At 46.1% G+C, this 26,101-nt stretch overlaps 1 pseudogene; it reads left to right on the forward strand.

The window, feature by feature from the left end:
* The first annotated feature begins 489 nt into the window (after window positions 1-489).
* On the forward strand, window positions 490-23,439 carry LOC115104478 (DNA-binding protein SATB1-like; annotated as a pseudogene).
* Window positions 23,440-26,101: the final 2,662 nt, after the last annotated feature.

A 26,101-nucleotide genomic window follows, 5' to 3' on the forward strand; every position in this document is an offset into this window, starting at 1 on the left:
CCAAACAGGAAGGATATAACCCCACCCACTTTGCCAAAGCACAGCCCCCACACCACTAGAGGGATATCTTCAACCACCAATTTACCATCCTGAGACAAGGCCGAGTATAGCCCACAAAGATCATCTGAACAACATTCAATTTATTTAGACTTTAGTTAAAATCAAATAATGTTATCATTAATATTGACTAAGGACATTGAAATCATTACTCTAATCATGATGTCATTGATCATATTTGAATAACTAAAATCACAGTACCATCACATCTACTACCGCTACCACTACCAGTTCTATCAATGTGAATAAGGCTAATATGGAAATTCTATTCTATATAAATTCTAAAAACAATACAATATTTATCATTGTGCTGTCACTGATAATACGAATGGCACTGACATTCATTCATTCATGAATAGAGGTAGTCTGACTGTATCAGCTGTGTCTAAATGTAATATTAATCCCCCCATTGAAGGTCACCATTTGTCATGTCTGAGCCCCTGCTGTGTTGTCTGTGTCTCTCCAGGCAACATGCTCCCTGTGTTCTGCGTGGTGGAGCATTACGAGAGCCCCATCGAGTTTGACAGCAAGGAGGAGCACGCCGAGTTTGTGCTGGTCAGGAAAGACATGCTGTTCAACCAGCTCATCGAGATGGCCCTTCTGTCACTGGGCTACTCGCACAGCTCGGCGGCACAGGCGAAAGGTAGGACTGGCACAAGCCCCCACTCTATTGATGACCCGCTCACACACACATACACACACACGCAGATACACACACATACAGTTGAAGTCGGAAGTTTACATACACTTAGGCTGGAGTCATAAAAACTTGTTTTTCAACCATTCCACAAATGTCTTGTTAACAAACTATAGTTTTGGCAAGTCGGTTAGGACATCTAGTTTGTGCATGACACAAGTCATTTACCCAGCAATTATTTACAGACAGATTATTTCACTTATAATTCACTGTATCACAATTCCAGTGGGTCAGACGTTTACATACACTAAGTTGACTGTGCCTTTAAACAGCTGGGAAAATTCCAGAAAATGATGTCATGGCTTTAGAAGCTTCTGATAGGCTATTTGACAATTGGAGGTGTACCTGTGGATGTATTTTAAGGCCTACCTTCAAACTCAGTGCCTCTTTGCTTGACATCATGGGAAAATCAAACAAAATCAGCCAAGACCTCAGAAAAAGTATTTTAGACCTCCACAAGTCTGGGTCATCCTTGGGAGCAATTTCCAAACGCCTGAAGGTACCACGTCCATCTGTACAAACAATAGTATGCAAGTATAAACACCATGGAACCACACAGCCATCATACCGCTCAGGAGGAGACGCGTTCTGTCTCCTAGAGAAGAACGTACTTTGGTGCGAAAAGTGCAAATCAATCCCAGAACAACAGCAAAGGACCTTGTGAAGATGCTAGAGGAAACATGTACAAAATAATCTATATCCACAGTAAAACAATTCCTATATCAACATATCCTGAAAGGCCGCTTAACAAGGAAGAATCCACTGTTCCATAACCGCCATAAAAAAGACTGTCTACGGTTTGCAACTGCACATGGGGACAAAGATCGTAATTTTTGGAGAAATGTCCTCTGGTCTGATGAAACAAAAATAGAACTGTTTGGTCATAATGACCATCGTTATGTTTGGAGGAAAAAGGAGGAGGCTTGCAGCCAAAGAACTGAAAAAGCATGTGCAAGCAAGGAGGCCTACAAACCTGACTCAGTTACACCAGCTCTATCAGGAGGAATGGGCCAAAATTCACCCAAATTATTTTGGGAAGCTTGTGGAAGGGTACCCGAAAAGTTTGACCCAAATAAAACAATTGAAAGGCAATGCTACCAAATACTAATTGAGTGTATGTAAACTTCTGACCCACTGGGAATGCGATGAAAGAAATAAAAGCTTAAATAAATCATTCTCTCTACTATTATTCTGACATTTCACATTCTTAAATTAAAGTGTTGATCACAACTGACCTAAGACAGGGCATTTTTACTAGGATTAAATGTCAGGAATTGTGAAAACGGAATTTAAATGTATTTGGCTAAGGTGTATGTAAACTTCCGACTTCAACTGTATACACACACATATAAACTCAGGCACATGCCCGCTCCACGAATTATAGAACTGGCCCTGCTATGATTTGGCTTCTCCCATAACTTACCCCACACACACTGACCCCCTTCTATCCATCCATCCATCCATCCATCCATCCATCCATCCATCCATCCATCCATCCATCCATCCACAACACACACACACACACACACACACACACACACACACACACGCACACAGCAGGGTAGCCTAGTGGTTAGAGCGTTGGACTAGTAACCGAAAGGTTGCAAGTTCAAATCCCCGAGCTGACAAGGTACAAATCTGTCGTTCTGCCCCTGAACAGGCAGTTATCCCACTGTTCCTAGGCCGTCATTGAAAATAAGAATTTGTTCTTAACTGACCTTTTAGTAAAATAAAGGTCAAATTTAAAAAAAATAATAAACACACACACACACTGCCCCCTCCCCCACTCTCCCCACACACACAACTGCCTTAGCTGTCCAGGCCTCCGATAGTTTCCCAGCTGATCTGAAGGCTCAGTAACGTAGGCTGACATTGATCCCAGACAGCGGATGTAACTACATGTCTCTCAGGAGTTCTCAGGGCCTCTCTGCTCTGTAAACCTCTAGCTAGAACACTCAGTGGGAGTGAAGGTGGGACCCGTTGCAGCTGACTGCAACTGCAACACACAGACCTGGGCTACTTCCAGGTGCCTCTGCCCTTTATTACAGGCAGGTCTATTATACAGCAACACAGTTGACCAAAATACCCCACAATCTCTGTAGTAGGACATAGTGAAGGCTCGGATGTTTTCATGCCATTTATTGGTGGTGGGAGGGGGGGGCTTACTGGGAAAAGAGATGTCAACTTTAATGTGACCTTGCTGGGAAAATACAGAATCAGTCAATTATTATAAATGTTTATCTGTATGTGTCTAAACGTGAGAAACATAACATTTACCATTTGATTGTGTTTGTGTTTCTCTTCCCATTGCAGGTCTCATTCAGGTGGGCAAGTGGAACCCGGTCCCACTGTCCTACGTGACGGACGCGCCGGACGCCACCGTGGCAGACATGCTGCAGGACGTGTACCATGTGGTCACGCTGAAAATTCAGCTGCACAGGTCAGTCTCCGCCCTGTTGTCCAATCAACCCACCCACACAACCACCCACCTAGCCAACCACCCACCCAATTCCAGTCCAGTGAAGTACCCAACCACACCACCCTCCTGACCCCACCACCCACCTATGCCAGTCTAGTGTGGCATGCGTACCTAGTTAACTTGGGTTAAACACCCAACACATAGGCCTACCATTTGCTTTCTATGCTTCTACACTAGTTCAAATTAGCATAATAGCCACAGACCTTGCAGCAGCCATAACAGCAAAGACATACCTGGAATCCAGCCATACACCTGATAGTGATGGATGGGCTGAACATAGCAATGGTAGCTATCCAGTCCATACAAAAACCATGCATGGCAGTCAGGTTTGCTCATAGCACCTACTGTAAAACTGTACTCACCATTTACGTTGACCACAGTCAGTAGCCACACCAACAAGATGTCATAGTATCCCTTCGAAGTTCAACGTGTTATGGATGAATGTCTATTTCTGATAAATTCATTGTGTGTGGTTACAGGGTTTATTCCACATGGTTACAGGGTTTATTCCACATGGTTACAGGGTTTATTCCACATGGTTACAGGGTTTATTCCACATGGTTACAGGGTTAAAACAGAAACAACTCAAAGGTTAACAGTTTGGGCATTAATAGTTAAGGTTAGGGCTATGGTTTGGGGAAGGCTTAACCTTTTACTGCAGTGTGTTAAATCAGGGTCACAAGAGTGTCTTAAACAAATCTACTTTGAGTTTGCATCCCAATTTTACACTTTATATACATCACATAAGACTGAAATATACCAAAACCGCTTGAAATAGATATACAGATTTTTGGCGTTAAAAAAAAGGTATGTTTATTAATTATGAAATTATGAAAAATATTTATAGCATTCTACTTATGAGGCCACTATTGCAGGAAAGGGCTACAACAAAATAATAAAAAAACGATACAATATTACCATCAGGTATCATCAGTATTCACAGTGTTCTCAAGGCTTGCTCGGGCTTTGTGAACTGCAGTAGCACAGTGGTCTAAGCTCCAGCTCCGATCATCATCAGTCCGCGCCCAGTGCTGGACAATCTTTATTTTAGATTTTTTTTGTGAGAGCTGAGGAAGGCATATATCGACGTTCTCAGGACGTTTTCAAACATCCAAAATCGGCGTCTATTTCTAATGACCAACCTGGCCACACAACCCACACATACTGTTTACAGACCACATAGCAGCCACAGACTACACACACACACTGAGATTGGTACTGCTGGTGTAGAGGCCTGTGCCAGCTGCACACACTCAGCCCTACCCTCACTAGCTCACTGCTAATGCAACCCTCTGGGGGGCTGTTCACACACACACACACACACACACACACACACACACACACACACACACACACACACACACACACACACACACACACACACACACAGGTTGTTCTCCCTCCCTCCCTCCTTCTCTTTTCTCCCCTCCTCTGCACACACACCAGCCAGGACACAGAAGGTTGTGTTTATTTCCAGCAAGCTTGTGTGTCTGCATGGATAGCTGTCTGTCTCCACCACTCGCCCTCCTCTCTTTTCCTCCCCTCTGTTCCTTTGCTTTCCCCAGAGGCTCTCTAGCTGCTACAGCCGTTTAAGGTGTTCTGGCAAAGCCTTAACCAGAGCCGTGTGTGTTGTGTGTTGTGTGTGTGTGTGTTCGCCCTCTATCTTTGAATCCTCTAACTTCTACCAATCTACCTTCTGTTTATTATATATGCATTACACATATCAAAGTACCTATAACCTTTAAGACAATAGCAACCCCCACCACACACACATAAACTCAATAGACACCCATACCAACTGTGGAGTGTGCGGTTCACGTGTTTCTTTTGTCGTTGCCATAATTCAGGAATGCATGCAATGCGAACACGGCCATATGTCCCACACACGTGACGTCTGCGCATGCTTGATCACATGGAGAGATCCTTATCTGAAGCGAACGGGGCTCTCTCACTGGAGACCTGCTTGTTCTCTTTCGAATTCCCCCTCATTAAAAAGATCTGCTTTGAAAGGGGGGTCCACTTGTCTGTAAATAGAGTACATTCATCTGTATATCGCATAGACGCATACATTCTTTGTCTTTTTATCAAAAATGTGTGTTTTTACGTGCGGCATGTTGTTATTTCCTTTCCCCCCCGCTGCAGAAATCTAGCCGGTAACACCTTAAATTGTTTCGCCGAGCACATCGAGCCAGGAAGGTAGAAGTAACATGAAATAATAGTCGCCACATGCAGCTGATGTATAATTCATGCATCAATACAGCAGATGTGTTGTATAAAGTAATTAACTAATCAGAACAATCAGGAGAGAGAGAGGGAAGGAGAGAGAGCGAGGGAAAAGGGAGGGAGGGAGGGAGAGAGAGAGAGAGCAATCTCCAGATGCATCTGCTTGATGCGCCAAATGAAATCTGTCTGTCTTGGAGGGGCGCTTGCAGCAGGAAAGCAAGGCCCTGTGCTCATCTCTCTCTCTCTCTCTCTCTCTTTCTCCTCCTGTTCTCTCCTGTTCTCTGCCCTCTTTTCTCTCCTTCTCTCTATTCCCCCTTCCCCTGTCTCAATCTCCCTGTTCTCTGTCCTCTCCCTCCACTCTCATCCCTTTCTCTTTCTCTCTCCCCCTCTATCTCTTCTTCCTACCTCCTATCTCGTCTCACAGTTGTCCTAAACTGGAGGACCTGCCGCCAGAGCAGTGGACCCACTCTACAGTAAGAAATGCCCTCAAGGAGTTACTCAAAGACATGAACCAGAGCTCTCTGGCAAAAGAATGTCCCTTATCACAGGTGCTGGAGCCGTCCACAAACCCCCACTATTCCATTTGCCAAAGACTGCCAGTGTCCCTTTTTCAAATGCCCAGAGTTTGATAGAGTGGAACACGATGGAGAATTGCCATAGAAAATCCAAATCAATACCCATTGTCGTCCATATAGATGCCCCCCCCCTTCTTCTCTTCCTCCCTCATTTGCAGAAGCAGTACTGTTGATTGAATGCAGGGTTATTGTTGGGTAAACAATGGACCAACCCAGAATAATCTTGATTTTCCTCTTTATACGTCAGGCTAGAAATATGTTTTTTAAAAGTTTTTTTCTCTCTCACCATTATGTAATACACTCACTCTCTATTCAAGTAGCTTGACTCTATAGAATTTCAGCTTTCGTCATATTTCATAGCTCATAACAGAAGCTGTTCTGCAGGAAAGAAACAGACGTATATTTATCACAGGAGCCGTCTGGGTCTGTGCGCTTACGATATAGAGTGTGTGTGTGGGAGCGCTTATGGTATGGAGTGTGTGTGTGAGCTCTTACAGTATGGAGTGTGTGTGTTATGGAGTGCGGTATTCAGTGGACTCTCCCCTCACCGAGGCTGCCGTATGGTCACCTAGAGGCCCGTGGTGTGTGTGTTTAGCCGGGCAGAGCGTGGTGATGATGTAAAGAGTCCCCCGGCGGTGTTCAGGCTGAGCCGAGCCGCCGCTCCCTCCCTCTCTCCCTCAGCCCGGTAATCACCCTGTTTACGGTCCATATGTGAACCACTCTCTGTGGTGCGGTCCAACCGCGCAGGCTCAGAGGATAGCATCGCTGCTCGATTTTACTCTGTTGTTCAGCCATTGTTATTTACTCATTGTAAGACGCTCTGAGTAAGTAAGAGTGTCTGTTTTACAGGCTAACTGAAATATGAAATGGTAGTTGAGATGTGCATTGTCAATCCCAAATATCATATATGATATACTATAAGCAGCGATCCCTTTACTCGCCTTGTAGGGGTTCACAGATGGCCGACTTCAAAATATCTGACATCTGTTACACAGTGGGTTCTGCATTGCTATACCCACAGAGAGGTGTGTTGTTGCTTTTAATAGGTCTCTCTATAAGACTCATTTGGGCCATTGAGCCCAGTATTAGACCTGCGTGGCTACTGCTGTTTCTTATCAGTATTAAACTCTGGCTCAGGGTCTCTGATGAGAGTGCCTGAGGGGGATGTGATGGGCGGCAGGTGAGAAGCCACAGAGGCCGCAGAACTCCTAAGGCTTCTGGGAAGCCAACAGCGCCTGGGGAGAGGAAAGGGTGTATTCGGAGGCAGGGAAGATTGGCAGCTTTTATAGGATTAGTGTCTCCTTGATATTCAGGAGGGTAATCCTGGGGAGAGAAAGGTTAACAAACAGAGAATTTGGGGGAGAGAATGAACCCTACCTCAGAACAGGGCTCAAAGAGAGAAAGAAAGAGGGTGGGCCATCTTGAAAAAACGGCGCCTTTGTTCTGTGTCTTGTCAAACATTTAGTTCATTCTTTTGTGGCGGGGAGTCATGCTTTGTGTGTTTGGCCTACAAATTCCCTGAAGAGACTCCAACTCCAAGAGAGGGGAGGGGGGGGGCTGAGAGAAAAGAGACTGTGTTCACCACTGTCGCCATTGTTATTGTTCCCAGTGGAATATCATTTGACTGCGCTCAGATGGAGTTCCAATGTAATAGAGGAAAAGTAGATGAGGTCTCACTAAAAAGTTTGACTCCCGTCCACCCCAGGCTCCTCTGAAACTACGGCAACAAAAGAGGCCCCCCTCGCCACTCTGCCCCCCCTCCTTCGCCCACTGGGTGGCCCTGACAGAGCAGCTGTCCTGTTGCATAGCAGCAAAAAGCCATCAAATGCCATCTTTGTGAGTCTGGGCTCTGCTCTAAGGCTGCTAGTGGTTGAGGTAGCAGTAGGGCCTATTGGTGTGTATGTGTGCGTGTGCGTGTGCGTGTGTGTGCGCAGGCGTGCGTACATGTGTGTGTGGGGAGGGGTGGGGACGCTTAACCCAATTGGTGTGGAATTGACTGTAATTAGTTTTTAGATGTTTGGGGGGGGGCAAGATATTAGCCACAATCAGAGCTAAGGAACAAGAAAAGGGTGTGTGTACAGTGTCTTAGTTAGTTTATGTGTATGTGTGTGCATATGCTTGCAGGCCATGGCAGGGTTTTACCAACGTGTCTTTTTCATGCGTTTCTCTCCCATGACAGAAAGTGGAGTAGATAGTTGGGGCAGATAACGTCCCTGCGACTTCCCGGGGGACACTGATAAGCTCCTGTGCTGTAGATGGCTATCACTTAAAGGGCCCAGGGCAGTCAGACGGCAGCATCCTGGTGCCACACAGTACCCACCATTACCTGTAGATGGCTATCACTTAAAGGGCCCAGGGCAGTCAGACGGCAGCATCCTGGTGCCACACAGTACCCACCACTACCTGTAGATGGCTATCACTTAAAGGGCCCAGGGCAGTCAGACAGCAGCATCCTGGTGCCACACAGTACCCACCATTACCTGTAGATGACTATCACTTAAAGGGCCCAGGGCAGTCAGACGGCAGCATCCTGGTGCCACACAGTACCCACCATTACCTGTAGATGGCTATCACTTAAAGGGCCCAGGGCAGCCAGACGGCAGCATCCTGGTGCCACACAGTACCCACCACTACCTGTAGATGGCTATCACTTAAAGGGCCCAGGGCAGTCAGACGGCAGCATCCTGGTGCCACACAGTACCCACCACTACCTGTAGATGACTATCACTTAAAGGGCCCAGGGCAGTCAGACGGCAGCATCCTGGTGCCACACAGTACCCACCATTACCTGTAGATGGCTATCACTTAAAGGGCCCAGGGCAGTCAGACGGCAGCATCCTGGTACCACACAGTACCCACCACTACCTGTAGATGGCTATCACTTAAAGGGCCCAGGGCAGTCAGACGGCAGCATCCTGGTGCCACACAGTACCCACCATTACCTGTAGATGACTATCACTTAAAGGGCCCAGGGCAGTCAGACGGCAGCATCCTGGTGCCACACAGTACCCACCATTACCTGTAGATGGCTATCACTTAAAGGGCCCAGGGCAGCCAGACGGCAGCATCCTGGTACCACACAGTACCCACCACTACCTGTAGATGGCTATCACTTAAAGGGCCCAGGGCAGTCAGACGGCAGCATCCTGGTGCCACACAGTACCCACCACTACCTGTAGATGACTATCACTTAAAGGGCCCAGGGCAGTCAGACGGCAGCATCCTGGTGCCACACAGTACCCACCACTACCTGTAGATGGCTATCACTTAAAGGGCCCAGGGCAGTCAGACAGCAGCATCCTGGTGCCACACAGTACCCACCACTACCTGTAGATGGCTATCACTTAAAGGGCCCAGGGCAGTCAGACGGCAGCATCCTGGTGCCACACAGTACCCACCACTACCTGTAGATGGCTATCACTTAAAGGGCCCAGGGCAGTCAGACGGCAGCATCCTGGTGCCACACAGTACCCACCACTACCTGTAGATGACTATCACTTAAAGGGCCCAGGGCAGTCAGACGGCAGCATCCTGGTGCCACACAGTACCCACCACTACCTGTAGATGGCTATCACTTAAAGGGCCCAGGGCAGTCAGACGGCAGCATCCTGGTGCCACACAGTACCAACCACTACCTGTAGATGACTATCACTTAAAGGGCCCAGGGCAGTTAGACGGCAGCATCCTGGTGCCACACAGTACCCACCACTACCTGTAGATGGCTATCACTTAAAGGGCCCAGGGCAGTCAGACGGCAGCATCCTGGTGCCACAAAGTACCCACCACTACCTGTAGATGGCTATCACTTAAAGGGCCCAGGGCAGTCAGACGGCAGCATCCTGGTGCTACACAGTACCCACCACTACCTGTAGATGGCTGCTGGCTGGCAGAGGCTTCGTGGGCGCGAGGTGGCGGTGGTTATCTGCACGACTTGGCAAATGTGTGTACCGTGTCTGTGCCTGCGTGTGTGTGTACCTGTCTGTGTGTGTGTGTGTGCCCCAGTGAGAGAGCGTGATGTATGGAGGGAGATGCCTGATTAATGAGGACCGTTTATTAGAACATCTGTGTCAAAGATGGAGGAACACAGGCAGTGTGTCTTGGGTGGGCCCTGCTATAGCTGGCTCTGCCTCACCCAGATACTGTAAATGCAACATGCTACGCCCACGGAATAGCTCCCATTATGCCACAATACGGACTATACTGTACTCACCAAAATAGTGCCTTCATATGGACTGGGTTCAGCTGATATATTGTACTGTATGTGCCATTTTCTGTTAACACTATTGAAGATACCAATCCACAATTGTCAGATCCTCAATAACTCATCCTCAATGATCATTCCGCAATTCACCGGGCTTGTAATGTATGCTGGTTGTGTAGTGATGTTGAGGTCAGGAGTTCAGCATCAGGTCCATAGTGATCCACAGCAGCAGACTCAATCCTCCCTCGTCTTCCATCTCCGGTGAGGAGGAGTGGGAGATGTGGTTGCGGCTCGGCTGCCAGCGCCGTGTGTTGTTCACTGAAGTGCTGTTGTGCCAGAAGGTTTCCCTCCCGTCCCCAAGTGCTCATATTAAAGATATGATAAAGATGGCATACCTGTAATTTGAAAACAGATGGTTTCATCTTTTGAATATTTATAACAATCAAAACAATTTCTCCTGCTATTCACCCGCAGGCCAGGAAGGTGTTAAAACATTTAATGAAAAGAAAACGGTGCCTTGTTTGCGAGGAATGCGTTCGAGAAATAAATAAGGAAGAGTAGAGTCAATTGTGGAGAAGGCGAGAGGGCACAGATATAAAAGCTTTATATCTCTTGAAGATGTTTTTTAACATATTGTGGAGAGCCAGAGAAAAAAAGAAAAGAGTCATCTGTTTACATTGCCTGAATTCCAGATGCTAACTTTTAATAGTCTGTTTGTTATTTTACTTTTTGAAAGCAAACTACTCTTTACCGTAGTACTGCACCCTGATATCAACAAGGCTACTAATTCAGTGAAGCCATCCCAGAAAGGTTCTCTCAAACTCTGTGGCATTTGCTATAAAGGGACACACCTCTTATATTTCATTTTGATTTGTTTTACATTTGGAAAGACAAGACCAAGATTTGTGCATGACTGATAAAAAATGGTCTTTTCTAGATTATTGTTGTTTGTGCACCGAAATGTTTTGTTCATTTTGACAAGAAAACACAGTATTAGTGCACGTCACACCAGCGTTAATAAATGCCCTCATGGTGCACATTGCAGATCCTGAAGGTTTTCTCTCTCTTTACCAATCTCTCTCTTTCAGAGTATGATCTCCTCCATTGTGAACAGCACTTACTATGCAAATGTGTCGGCGGCGAAGTGTCAGGAATTTGGGCGCTGGTATAAACATTTCAAGAAGACAAAAGATATGATGGGTAAGCAAAATGTTACACTAACACTGTCTTATCAGACCCCCCAATCACCATTCCAATACGTCTGCCCCATGTCCCCCCCCCCCTCTTCCCGGTACATTAAACACATTTTAATCACATCATCTAATGATGGCTCTTCTCAGATATTTCCCTGTACACTGCTCAGGTGCACAAGGTTTTCACCGTTTTTCCTGAATCCATTCAGAGTAATCTATTATTGCTTATCAGATGTAGTTTAGTATTCAGTAATGGCTGTCAAATCACAGACTAAATTGAGGTCCGCGACCTTTGTTTATGAATACTGTTTCAGTTACCTACAAATGACATAGGGATGATTTTCCTGGCCATCATCTGGTTTGAAGTCTATCTGTTTTTCCTTGTCAAAGTAGAACAAGGCTGGCTTTGTATTTTAGATAACTCGGTTAGTCCTCCTTGTCCCTGTTTGGAAATTAGGTCACATAATTCAGATAGTGTCTATTTGATGTGTTTTGGACATGAAATACTATACCAGTCATATTAATAGAGTTTAATATACAGTCATTTAGAGTATTGGTTTCAACCTACTGTGTAGAAATCCACCTTCCTATACAAGCTAGTGCTCATGTTGATTACATTCAAGATCAGTGGTGGTCGGTGCTGTTTAAGATTAAGGAGGACTATTTATTTTTTATGAGCATGGCCTTATTTCTATTACTGCATAGTAGACGACTGTCATTCATATTCCATTCACCCAGCTCAATGTAACATTGATAGGTTTAGGCTACTAGTAATCAAGATGAAAGACAGTGACACATTCAATACCTTCTTGCACACTCTTGCTTGCATCTAGCTGATCTAGGGTGTTATCATTAGTCCAAACAGTTCCAAACGAGAGTTTCTATTGGACAAATTCAGGTAGATTTGTCGCCGTTTTGTTCCATTTGCTTCCGTTTAAGAAACGTTTTTTTTCAACAGAATCGGCGGAGTGAATATACCCCTGATTATCCGCACACATAGTTCACTTTCATAGCAGCCACATACAAACAGCATCATCACTTTGCTTGTTGTATAATTCCTTCTCGAATATACGCACTCCCCTCCTCTCACCTTTTCCATTCGCTTGTGGACTTCAGTGCACAACACATCAGCTGTCTGTGACCAGGCGAAAAAAACCTTTCCAAGACAAACCTTCATACCAGAACCGTTAACTGCTACACACAGCCTACATTGTTGTCACCATATTAGCTAACGTCATAGTCAACATAGCTACTAGAATTAACACATTAGTAAACCTGCTACAATCACGCAGTACAGTGTACAGCAAGCAGTTTAGCAGTTACACTGGCTGACCTCTCTGTTTGAGCCAGGTGTTTGAGTAGGCTAAATTAGCTAACTGCATTAGCTAGCTAAGTAAGTTAAAGTGAAAGTGAAAAAATACAACAAAATATAGCTAGCTATCTCTCTCTGCTGCTTCTCTTACATTTTTTAGAAATTAATTTGTTCAAATTTGTTAAACTGTTGTCTTTCTCTTGCTTTGAGTCAACTACTCACCACATTTTATGCACTGCAGTGCTAGCTAGCTGTAGCTTATGCTTTCAGTACTAGATCCTTTGATTTCTGATCCTATGATTGGGTGGACAACATGTCAGTTAATGCTGCAAGAGCTCTGATAGGTACATCCTCTGGAAGTCGTCATAATTACTGTGTAAGTCTTTGGAAGGGGGTGAGAACCATGAGCCTCCTAAGTTTCGTATTTAAGTCAATGTACCCAGAGGAGGGTGGAAGCTTGCTGTCCTCCAGCTACACCATGGTGCTACCCTACAGAGTGCTGTTGAGGCTACTGTAGGCCTTCATTACAAAACAGTGTATTTTAATTAGGTATTTGGTGATGTGAATATATTAAGTATAGTTTTATCTAAAAAGGAGAACTTTTTAAATGTTTCACTATTTTAATGTTTATGAAATTCACTGAGTAGGGTGATCCTCCCCTTCCTCCTCTGAGGAATCGCCGCTGGTCAAGAAATAAGACCAGAATGTTTTCATGGTTTTGCCTGTGGACACTGTTCTGATCATGGACACGTAACACCACTGGCCCCCTACCCATCCTCTTGTGTACATACACACATTTTACGTAGTTTATGGAAGATTACATAAAGAATGTAGGATCTCAAGTAGCAGTCCTGTGTGTATTTAGAATGTGATATTTATGTGTACATGGGATATGAGGTGAAGCATAGTGGGTATCAACTCTGTGGCATCCCTTATGTCCATATGAACCCTTTCTTCCCCTGGTCATGTATCATGTAGATGGTATGGGGTGTTAACCCTCTCTTTCTCTCTCTTCACCTGTGCACTGTGTGTCTTGTCCTCTGTGTGTGTGTGTGTGTGTGTGTGTGTGTGTGTGTGTGTGTGTGTGTGTGTGTGTGTGTGTGTGTGTGTGTGTGTGTTTGCCCATCTTGCCCACACATCTGTGCAGGCATGCGCCAACCCTCGCAGCTGGAGGGCTACCTGGGGACGTGTGTCCTCCACGACAGCCCGCGTGCCAACACACTAGGTACGTCACGAGGCTAAACACATACCGTCTGTGGGCACACACACTGCACTGTGTCCCTACCCAGTCCCTGCAAAAGCTGGCACCCCACAGGTGACTGTTTGTCGCCCACAGCAACACTCTCAACCTTAATATTCATGAAAGGATGCCTACTATGCGTGCCCGTTGAGTGGCAGCGATGGCATAGAGGGCACTGTTAAAAGGGAGTGTGTTAGTCTCTCCTTTGTGCATCAGTGCCACTGTAGTTTCATAAACATACACTTAGTCTACCACCATGGGCAGTGTAGTTATATTGCCTTACATCGAGACACTGTCTGTAATTGAAAATGCGTCTGGTTAAACACATTGAAGGGCCCTGATCGACAGTCTCTGCTGTCAGAGTCTGCTTCTATGGGACCCAGCAAAGTGGTCTCTACTCTGTTGAAGTGTGAGAGCAGTCCCCCTATCCAGCGGGAGACAAGAGTTCCATGGGGTTTTGGACACCCCCCCACCCTCTCGCTCTCTCTCTCTCCCCCCCTGCTCCCTCATCTCTCTCTCTCTATTCTCCATCTCTCTCTCCCTCTCTCGCTCTCTTTCTCTCTCTCTCCCCCTCCCTCCCTCTCTCAACCCACATCCCATTCCCATTGTGTGTTTAATCTGGGGCTGTTTTGTAGCAGGATTCCACACAAGGCCTTTTCTCCAGGGCCGGCCGTGCTTTTCTGACACCCTTTTTTTTTCTTCTTTTTTTTTCATGGAAATGTTGTGTTTGTGTGCGTTCAGTATGTGTGTGTGTGTATTTGTGAGCATGCCCCCCAGCAATGTGTGTGAGCACAGAGTAGAGAGACAAGAGCGAATCATCACAGCCAGGGAATGCCGAGGATTATGGGAGAGATGTAATTATTACCACGTTTTTTTCCCTTCTTAATAATTTGTTTCGACAAACACTGAAAAGAACAGTCTTGGACAGTTTTTGTGTTTCCTGACAGTTAAGAAAATATGCTGCTATATTTGTGATTATTATGTGGATTTTTGGAGCTCTTCCAGGCACTCAAATCTTTTATATACCGCTGAAATATTGAGTTTGTGGAAAATGTTCGCCTCCTAACACCAATTGGTGCCTCTCAGAAATATGATTTCTTTGATTCAATATGATTTTAGGGTCCCATATTTGCACACATCCAGGTGTAAATGGTACTATATGGATTATTTAAGAGATACTATTTTAAGTTCAGTGAATGTAAATGATTAAATCTGTATGAATTCTTTAGATAGAAAACCTCAGCAGATTCTAGCAGATCCAGTTTGACGAAACCTCACATTCACTCATAGTCACTTTGATATCCCCTTAGATTTTTTAAAATTATTATTTTCATCCACAGACTTGTAATTTAGACAGAGCTCAAAATACTCACAAGCTGCCATTATGGACTTAAATATTCCCAAAATGAGAGAGACACCATAAATAGTACATTCATTTTTCCTTAGGCCTGAACAGGCTGCCATATGGAAGAGGTCATGTCTAGGATGCTCCTTATACTGTAGAGCTCCTCTCTCTCTCTTTCTCTTTCTCTTTCTCTTTCTCTTTCTCTTTCTCTCTCTCTCTCTCTCTCTCGCTCTCGCTCTCTCATCTCTCCCCTCCTCTCCCTAGGGTTATATTTAGGCCGTCCCAAAAAATGTCATATTGGCTAGCTTCCGTACCTTGTTTTATAATTAGGGACATAAAGAGCGATTCAGGGATTATCTGTCTCCCAGTATGTGCAGACATACACACACACACACGAACATACGTACACACACACACACACACACACTTGTTTTTATTGCTCACATGATTGGGCCATGGACGTTCTAAACTAATTTCGGGAGCTGCCAAGGCTCTGGGGGATGCCTGCAGGTCGCACACTGAGGCCCTTTATCTGGGGCCTGAATCTAGGCTGGGGATTTTTAGACAGGCATGTGTCTGAACAGCTATGTCTTATCACAGGGACACAGGTTTGGTCAGAGGCTGTAGAGTTTTGTTGCTTAGAGATTTAGCCTGATGCACTGTTTTCAATTTCAAAGTCTGTTTTACTCATCTGAGTGGGTTGGACAGTGTGCATTGGTATATTCTTTCTGGACATTTTCTGCTGTACTCTTCAGCCAGTATTCAAAGTGTTTAAATGAACCCTCTCTCTCCTCTCCCCCTGCCTCCCCTCTCTTTCCCCTCCTCCAGCAGACATGGATGGCCTGTCCGATCACTCTCCTCCGGGCCTCAACCACAACCACAACCATCTGACCTTCTCCCAACAGCCCATCCCGGGCAACACGGCCGAGCAGCCCCCCTCCTCCCCGGTTCCACCCCTGCCCCCTCCGTCCCATGGTGGGGGCCAGAACCCCGGCCGCCCAGCTCAGCTCCCCCGGCCTGCACCACCCGGGCCTGGTGTCCACCCCCATTAGCCCCCAGCTGGTGAACCAGCAGCTGGTCATGGCCCAGATTCTCAACCAGCAGTATGCCGTCAACCGGCTCCTGGCACAGCAGTCGCTGTCGCAGCAGTATCTCAACCACCCGCCGGTCAACCGAAATGCCCTGACCAAGCCCCTGGAGCCCCAGGTAGCCAGCAACACTGAGGTGTCCATGGAGATATACCAGTGGGTGAGGGATGAGCTGAAGAGGGCCGGCATCTCCCAAGCCGTGTTCGCCCGCGTGGCTTTCAACAGGACCCAGGTGAGGAGGGGCAGAATTTAACACTGACTCTGGCATAAATCACACATTGATGCCAATAGGAGATTTAGGGAAAGATTGCAACATCTCAGGATAGTATTATGTACTACCAGGACTGAAAATTAAAAAATACTTGTTTTTCCCCAAAGAGCTCTGACACATCTGTCACAAGGACAGAATTCTTTTGAGTTGTAGTGCCTCAAAGTCAAACTCGGCATTCTTGTCGAAGGCCATCATCAAAACAGTTCATCTTATAACCACTTACAACAATCTAGCACCACAACAACAACAATTTAAAAGCTACCGTACACCTGGCAAGCCGCAACGTCAGAGCATCAGGCGCGGTCACGGCTTGCTCTCCCTCCGCTAAGACATGTGATTTCACTTCACAGGCAGGCAGCGCAGCAGGGCCCTGACAGAGATAATGTCTTAAGATGTTCTGCATATTTTGGGGGAGGTGGCAGCAAACCTCATTACTCCTCCGCCACTTTGAAGTTGTGTGCGAAACCTCTTGATAAGAATCTATTAGAATCAGTGCATACCGACGCTCTCTCTACAAAAACAGTTAAGTGGATAGCAAGCAGACAGTGGTGTTTTTGTGCAAATTGGCAAGCCTCTCCTTTCAGCCTTATCTCTCCGGTATGAAGAGTTAGTAATGTGCCTTTTGAGAGCCTCCTCTTGTATTACTTATTGTGCGTTATTTTTTTTCTCTTCCTGTTTCTGCCGTTCGTGTTAATAACGTGTGTGATGGTGTCCACACAGAGCGGGGTGGACACACGGGAGCTCGCCGGTCCTTTTTTGTAGAAACGGCCGATTGACTGGGGAGATTAATGGAAAGGGTTGATGGCCGGGCGCAATAAACATACAAGCCTGCACATACACAATTGCACACACATGCGCACACACACACACACACATATTCTCGCACAATCTTCAGAATACCTGTGACACCACTCAATGTCAGTATGAAAGCTTGTCTCCCCATTCAGAGTTGATACCTCTATCTAGTTATACATACTTGGCTCCGTCATAAAGCTAATTTATTCCATTGTTCTGTAGTGTTTCACTAAGTCACAAGCACAATGTGTTTTTCTTAAACTACCATACCATTAGTTAAACAGCGGAGCCACTAGTTCTAGCTCCGGTAGTTGGTGTAATTATCAACAGAACTGACGTCAAGTTGTTTATTACAAAATCATTTTGTTTATTTCCAAATCACACACCTATTGAAGAAGAGAAGCTGAAAATGGATCACTCAGTGTGTGTGCAACGGCGGATGACAAGCCTCAGTTAAACAGTCCTGATAATACAGTGATTCCCGTAATGACAGGATTCATAGCTATTGAAAAGGAACAGCGGATACACTGATTGCTACACTGATGCTCACTGAGTCGATGTGCTGTAATAGTTACATTATCCTCTGGGTCTGGGAGAGTTTACTAGTAGAAATAGAATGTTCACAACGGACATGAAGTTCCTGTCGTGATGTCAATGTATGAGTCTTCTCAGGGCTTACAAATAGGGCATCTCTCTTTCCCTCTCTCTCCCTCTCTCTCTCTCTCTCTCTCTCTCTCTCTCTCTCTCTCTCTCTCTCTTCTTTCTCTCCCTCTCTCTCTGGCCCTCTCTCTCCCTCTCTCTCTGGCCCTCTCTCTCCCTCTCTCCATCTCTCTCTGGCCCTCTCTCTCCCTCTCTCTCTCTCTCTCTCTCTCTCTCTCTCCCTCTCTCTCTCTCTCTCTCTGGCCCTCTCTCTCTCTCTCTCTCTCTCTCTCTCTCTCTCTCTCTCGCTCTCTCTCTCTTTCTCTCCCTCTCTCTCTGGCCCTCTCTCTCCCTCTCTCTCTGGCCCTCTCTCTCCCTCTCTCTCCATCTCTCTCTGGCCCTCTCTCTCCCTCTCTCTCTCTCTCTCTCTCTCTCTCTCTCTCTCTCTCTCTCTCTCCCCTCTGGCCCTCTCTCTCTCTCTCTCCCCCTCTCTCTCCATCTCTCTCTGGCCCTCTCTCTCCCTCTCTCTCTCTCTCTCTCTCTCTCTCTCCCTCTCTCTCTCTCTCCCTCTGGCCCTCTCTCTCTCTCTCTCTCTCTCGCTCTCTCTCTCTTTTTCTCCCTCTCTCTCTGGCCCTCTCTCTCTGGCCCTCTCTCTCTCCCTCTCCCTCTCTCTCTCTCTCTCTCTCTCTCTCTCTCTCTCTCTCTCTCTCCCCCTCACTCTCCCACTCTTCCTCCCAGGGCCTGCTGTCTGAGATCCTGCGTAAAGAGGAGGATCCTAAGACGGCCAGCCAGTCTCTGCTGGTCAACCTGCGGGCCATGCAGAACTTCCTGCAGCTGCCCGAGGCCGAGCGAGACCGTATTTACCAGGACGAGAGGGAAAGGAGCCTAACGGCTGCCTCAGCCATGGGACCTGCGCCACTCATCAGCACCCCGCCCACCCGGCCAGTGCAGGTATGGAACGAACAGGCAAGCATGCACACAGACAGAGCAGCGTGGACACAAACACACGAACAAACGCATTTATTTTGACCTTAAGTTGTACAGCAAGTGCCACTACCCACCCCACTCTTAAAATAGGAAGCAACTCAATGACGACAAGTTCTGTGGATTAGTAAATCTCCCCCAGTCTGTCAGTCAGTCACTTCCTCATTCAACTGCCTGACCACCAGCTCTCCACTGTCTCTCCCACAATCAAAGTCCTTTATTGAACAGGTATGTGGCAACTTTTCCACTTAAGCACATTTTGAGTGCGGTCGAGTGTGTCTGGGGTGGAGAGAGCCAGACAAAGACCTCCTCTGTTCAGCCTCAGACTAAAGACTGCCTTTTATTTGGGAGAGTGAGAATGTCCCTGTGCCACCCATTGGCCAAACAGGGAGGCCCTTTTTACTGCATGGCCAGATCGCAGTGGCCGTCCTTACAAAACTGGAAGGAAAGGGAAGAATCACACTCTGAACCAGTGCTTTTAAACTTGGAAAAGGACACTTTGCAGTTCACAGGTCTTCCTCAACAGTCAGTTGGCTGTGAAAGCTGGACATGGAAAAAGGGAGAGAGAGCCGATAGAGGGAGAGAGACAGACACAGAGAGGGAGACAGAGAGCCAATAGAGGGAGGGAGACAGAGAGCCGATAGAGGGAGAGAGACAGACACAGAGAGGGAGACAGAGAGCCAATAGAGGGAGAGAGAGAGAGAGCCGATAGAGGGAGAGAGACATACACAGAGAGGGAGACAGAGTGAGAGAGACAGAGAGCCGATAGAGGGAGAGAGACAGACACAGAGAGGGAGACAGAGTGAGAGAGAAAGCGAGAGAGAGATGTCCCTCGTACAACGACACATTGACCAGACTCGACCATGTTTCTGCTGTCAGACATACCTCTGTTCAGGCCCTAATTCTGTTTATTTCAGTGTCGTCCATTTCAAACATGTGGATCAGGAGGTGCACACACCTTTCTGGATTGAATAATTGTGTTAGTCAAATTCCAGGGATTTCAGTTTGTATTCTAAAGGCATCATTTTATGGGGCAGTACAGGACACACAGACCTTGTAGTTTTGTTATAACGGGTTGATTCTAGAAAGGTCACATCTAGACTTCCACCATTTACTATACCGTTTTTTACTTCTTGCTGAACATGAAACATCACTGTATTATATGATCATCAGCCCTAATATGCGTTTTTCTATTCTTCCCTTCACATATGACTGAGTCCTATCATGGTAGGACTAGCCCTGGCCTGGACATATGCCAGACTCCCACTGACAGCTCCTAGAGAGTATTAAGTAATGCGTTGGGAGATTTAGCCACATAAATCAGTCAGGGTGGCAATTGAGCTGAGACAGGGAGGCTTTTATAGGCCTCCTAAAAAAATGATGCGGCGGTATGTTTCTCATGTGTGCCCATGGGTGGCTCCAATGCCCTCACCAGTCTCTGCATGTCCAAGGCTTAGCAATTAGAGCTACTAAGGAAAATGTTGGTAGTCAGTACACACACTGACACCCCTCGCCTACTGAGTCATAAATGGTTCAAAAATATGCCCAGGAATCTTAAGACATTCCAGTTTACCACAAATTTTGGGTCCATTATCTTTTCATAACCACCAAAATGGCTGTTAAATGTCTAGACATATGCGTTAAACATTTATTTTAGATTTTTACTGATTGTTTTGGGCAAGTTTGTAAACTGATAAGATTAATACTGAGTAATGAAATTATTGCCTACACGTAACAAAAATATTTTTAAAAATACAGTATTCACACAAGATTTAAAAGGATTTCCTCTTGACTTTGCATATGAATGACAACAAGCCACGGAATGATGTTGATTCAATTCCATGTGTCTCTCCGCAATCTGATTTCTGATCAGTTTAGCTTCATCAATGAGACTGCAGTGTACTAACGTTGTCATTGCACATGTAATATACTACCTTTGTGTTGATACAGCCTAACAATTTGTTGTTGTGTGTGTGTGTTTGTGTGTGTGTGTGCGTGCGTGCGTGTGTGTGTGGTTAAATCCCTTTTCTGAGGGTGGAACTAAACAAACATGTCTCTGTTGCCCCAGCAGCCCAGGAGAGAAGACTGTAACAACATCAGACCTGAGGACTGGAACCCCAGAATCCCTGTGGGCATCTCTCCTGTAAGCAAACACAACAATGAACCATCTCTTTGTGACACTTTCACCCTTCCTGTACTGTATCAATAACATTGTTATTCATGGTTATCGTAATAATGTATGTTGTGGCATTTTATGTAAATAGTAGCATGATTTGTTCGTATCACTTTTAGAAATTAGAATTTTACTATTAAGTATTTAGTTATAAATGTAATAGCTTATTAATAAGTAATTCAATGAATAAAAACATATTTATTACTAGTTCATCAATTGTTTATTAATGTTTGTTCATAAACATTATTATAAAGTGTTACCAATATGTTTTCTTATATATTCTTATATATGTTAAGTGAAGTTAATTAGAGAAATGATGAAATAATTGAATGTGAAATGGTCTCCCATGTTTTAAACATAGTTCACTTTCCCTCCTTTATCTACCTGGACAGATCCCCGAATCCAGAAAACCCGGCAGCATCACCTTGTTTTCCAACCCTTTTGCTGACACTCCTTACCCTGCCCAGGTGAAGGCCTCTCCGCTCCCCAGCGAGTGGAACGGCAAGACGGAGAGCTGCATCCTCAACATCAACTCCTCCATCTATGACGAGATCCAGCAGGAGATGAAGAGGGCCAAGGTTTCCCAGGCTCTGTTTGCCAAGGTGGCCGCCTCCAAGAGTCAGGTACCATGTAACGGCCATGACTCTGGTTGCCATTTTGGCACACATAACATACAATTCTAGGCCAGAGACCAATACGAGCACTATTTTGGTACAGACACACAGCCCTGCAGAACAACACCACACACAATAAATATTATTTTCCACTGTGCCACGAAGTAGAAGAGGTTTAACTGAGAAACTGGTATCATTTCTGTGAGAAATTGGCACTCAACATTTAAACAAAATATAGAACAAAAGAATGTCTCAGGCGATATTATTGAGAACGTATGTTATTAAACTATTAGTTACAGTTCTGTGGATGTTCCAGCTTCAAATATAATGCACACATCAATATTTACAGAGCTAATATTTTCATTTCATGCCTGGACTTGTCGTGGAGACATTTTGTCTCCTTCCCAGTGTGGTTGATGAAACATTAGAAAACAAAAGAATAAAACACGATATAAAACCAGATCTGGAGACATTCACCAGTTAAGGGGTTCAAAAACTGAAGCGCCACATTGTGCAACTCTCCTCTCTTCTCCGACTGGTGATTTATCGCCATAATGACATATGTCTCCTTTATTGTGGGTTTAGCGAACAGCAGACAGTGTTTCAACACAAAACAAACCTGTTTATATTAGCTGTGTTCTGAATGACTCTCAGCTAAAGCGGAGCCTGTTATCTCGCCCAGGGAACAACCCACTCGTTGAATACCGGCTTGTGTGAGCAAAATTACCATCAGTTTAACTCTTATTAAAACTAATTAAAGAAATGCGGAGCAAGCCGTTATTATTAAAGGTTTCATATATCGGTGGAGTTGAAAATGTTTCCACAATTGTTACTTGATGAAGAAAAAGAAAATAGATTAAACAGGGGCCAAATTATCTGGAAATATCTGTGGAGGTTGTTTTTTTCCCGCTGATTGCGATGATTATAGGGCCAGATACCTTTGTTTTAGCAAATTGCAGTTTGATGCACAAACCATTGTTTTTGTTCAGGAGTTCAAAGACTTTTTGGAAGAGAGGAGAGGAGAGAAGAGGGGGTGAAAAAAAAATCTTTTCTCAGATTATCATTTGTGAGTGAACAGGTTTCCACTGTCTTTCCCCTCTCCTCTCTCTCTCTCTCTCTCTCTCTCTCTCTCTCTCTCTCTCTCTCTCTCTCTCTCTCTCTCCTCTCCTAAGTTTCTCTCTCGTCTCCCTGCTTCACCATTCATGGCGATGGAGGCGGAGGGTGTGAATGTGAATTGAGCAGCAGATAAGAAGTGTGCTAATTATGCCTGTGAAAGGGGGCCTGGGAGAGCACTTATCTCTGGCTCCATCTCGTAATGGGCGCTCCCCGGGCAGCTGGTGCCCCTCCCGGCCCAGGCCCACACCACCACCGGGGGCAGTGGTGGCTCCACTCCGCACCAGGCCCAGACTCAGAACCAGAGACCCAGGCCCAGGCTCTGCACTTTAGCCCAGTGGGGGTTGCTGGTGCTGGGGTTGGAGGGCGAGGGAGTGAGGAGCTGGTGGTGGTGGATAGTGGTGAAGGAAGGGTCCATCCATTGGGGTACAGACTGGCAGGAGAAACGGGGGTTTGGGGGCGGGGGAGGCTCAGTCTCGATACGGAGGCTGGCACATGCGTGTCTGATTGGTGTGCCATGCCTCCTCTTCCCACTGCCACCCCGGCACAGTGCAGGAATTCTCGGTGGTCGCACGCTTGCATGTATGCAGCCCATCACCCTGAAAGAGCTGGCGAATGTTGGGAGGTTGGAGGACAGGAGAGCTTGGCTCAGGCAGCTATTGTGTGTGTCTGTGTGTGCGTTTGCCTCGTCTAGCCCTGCCACTGTGAAAGATAGATAGAATGAGGAGAGGAGGGGAAAGGAGGAGCGGGGAGAAGAGGGGAGGAGATCTGAGAAGGGGAGCAGGGGGCTGTGGAATGGGAGAGGGTGGGAGCAGTGGTTGTCCCCTGAGTGGGAGAGGTCTAAGCAGGAGTTTAGAGATTGGCTTACACTCCAGTGTGTGAGATTGGCTTACACTGTGTGTGTGTGTGTGTGTGTGTGTGTGTGTGTGTGTGTGTGTGTGTGTGTGTGTGTGTGTGTGTGGTGTGTGCATGGGTGTGTTGTGTGGGGGATGGGGTTTGGAACACAGCCATCCCGTCCCCTCTCAGGGCTCGTAACCACAGCAGACCTCTCTTTCTGCCAGTCTTTAACTGGTAGGTCTCTCTCTCATATTCACAGTAGCATTTCAATTACCTTTTTAACCTCAACATTTTGGGTGCAGTGAGTAAGTACATTTTGAAAATCTCCATTCCGCTTCTGGTTGGCATCAAGTTCAGTCATGCAGCCTACAGGATATCTTAAGACTGCAGCCTATTTTGATTCATTTGTACAGCTATACATTACATTAAGATAGAATCCAGTAACCCTTCATATTTATTTGTATCAAATTTCATTCTTATCAAATTCAAAGTAGAGCCAACATTCAGCTGTGGGAGATGTGCTGTATACTAGTTTGAGCAGGTTGTTAGAGGGTAACTATTGTATTGAGGTAGCCTTTGTTGATGATGTAGCCTATTGGTTTGAAGCCAGCCACAGGAGACAATGCCGCCAGAATCCTCAGCTAGCATTAGGAGACGCCCCTTTAGTTATAGCGTTCGGAGAGATGGATGCTAGATTTTGATGAGAGCCCTTGTCACTGCTAACAAAGCTGCACCGGTAGAGGTGGTGGCTAGGTAGCTATCTGTTTTAGCTAGTGAAATGGAGGCTATCCGTATTGGCTAGGCTAACAGAGAGGGTGTTTAGCTAGCTGTATGTTGTTGGCTGCTAAAGGAGCGGAAGCTAGCGATGGGTGGCTAGCGGCGGGAGGCTAGCCGTGGGGAGCCACTGACATGGCTTTGGTGTCTAAACTGCCTGACACACATCCTGAGAGGGAGCTGTGATTGTCTGTATCAGAGTCCCTGCTGTCACACAACAAGCGATCCGGGAGCTCCTGCGCCACAGGGCTAGCTCTCATACCCCCCAACACACACACACACAGAGTGACCAGTGGAATACAAAAAGAAACGCCACCACCAAGTGCCTATCTCTCTGTCACTCGTTCTCTCTCTCTTCCCTGGAAGAGGCTACGCTAATTAGCCAGGCTCTAATGAGACAGAATGGCACTGATCTGGTCCGCCGCTGCGCCACCGGGGGGTTGGTGCAGGGGGCTGGTGTGTGCCATCTGTCACCCTGCGCCCGCCTGGCACGGAGCTCTCCGGGGGGGAGGGGGGGGGGGCACTGACTGTCTAGCTGGTCTGGATTGGAAAGGTGGAGAGTGGGAGAGAGAGAGAGCGAGGGGAGGAGGAGGGTGGTGGAATTACTGGACATGCCCCCCCTGCCTATAATTTCTGAAATGATTCATATCCTGGGTTAGTGGAATCTGTGTTGTTGTTTTTGACTGGGACAGCTTGAACACTGTACATCTATCCCACTCATATGGCCCAACCACCTCCTTAATACTCATGCATGGACCCCTTCATCCTACCAAACCTGTCAATCAATTCTCACCAGGAATGTTGGGTTCCTCTCTCTGCTGAGTCTAAAGGGCAGATGTTACGGGAGATGATATTTGGAACGTAGACTCACTGCTTTGACAGAATTGAATAATATCTGATCTTCTGAAGCAGGAAGCACCTAGGGAGAAACTGGGCTTGACCACCTACACCATGAGTCATGAACCTAAAGATAAAAAATGTGAGGGGTTTATAACTTGAGTCTTTTTCCTTCATGGATAATATGACTGTGGTGCTGTTATAGGGCTGATCCAGAGTGAAGTTATAAATCACCTCCCAAAGTTTCACTTCTGTTTCTGTGGTGTAACGGCCAACAGAATATCTCCATTGTTTGTTTACAGACTCCGGATTGTCTCCCTGCGAAGCTGAGGCAGATTAGAAATGAGAGAGCATCACCAAAAGGGAAATAAAGGCCATGACTGTTTATTAATTGATTTATTTATTTATCCGGTTGCTTGGTTATTAGGTTGCCAGGGAAACGGTGGCAGATCCTCTATATTATTAAAGAGACAATTTCTTGAACCGGAGACCCAGATGTCTGAATAATTAATTTAGTGTATGAATTATGTTGCAAAAGGCAGTTCCTCCTCTTCCCTCTGAAATGAGCATTTTTGTAATTGTTTAATGGACAGAGGAATCCCCACCAGCATCTAACCCACTCCCTCTCATTTCATCAACCACCTCTAACCCCCC

Source organism: Oncorhynchus nerka, unplaced genomic scaffold (assembly GCF_034236695.1).
Source record: "Oncorhynchus nerka isolate Pitt River unplaced genomic scaffold, Oner_Uvic_2.0 unplaced_scaffold_1328, whole genome shotgun sequence".
Taxonomy (NCBI): domain Eukaryota; kingdom Metazoa; phylum Chordata; class Actinopteri; order Salmoniformes; family Salmonidae; genus Oncorhynchus; species Oncorhynchus nerka.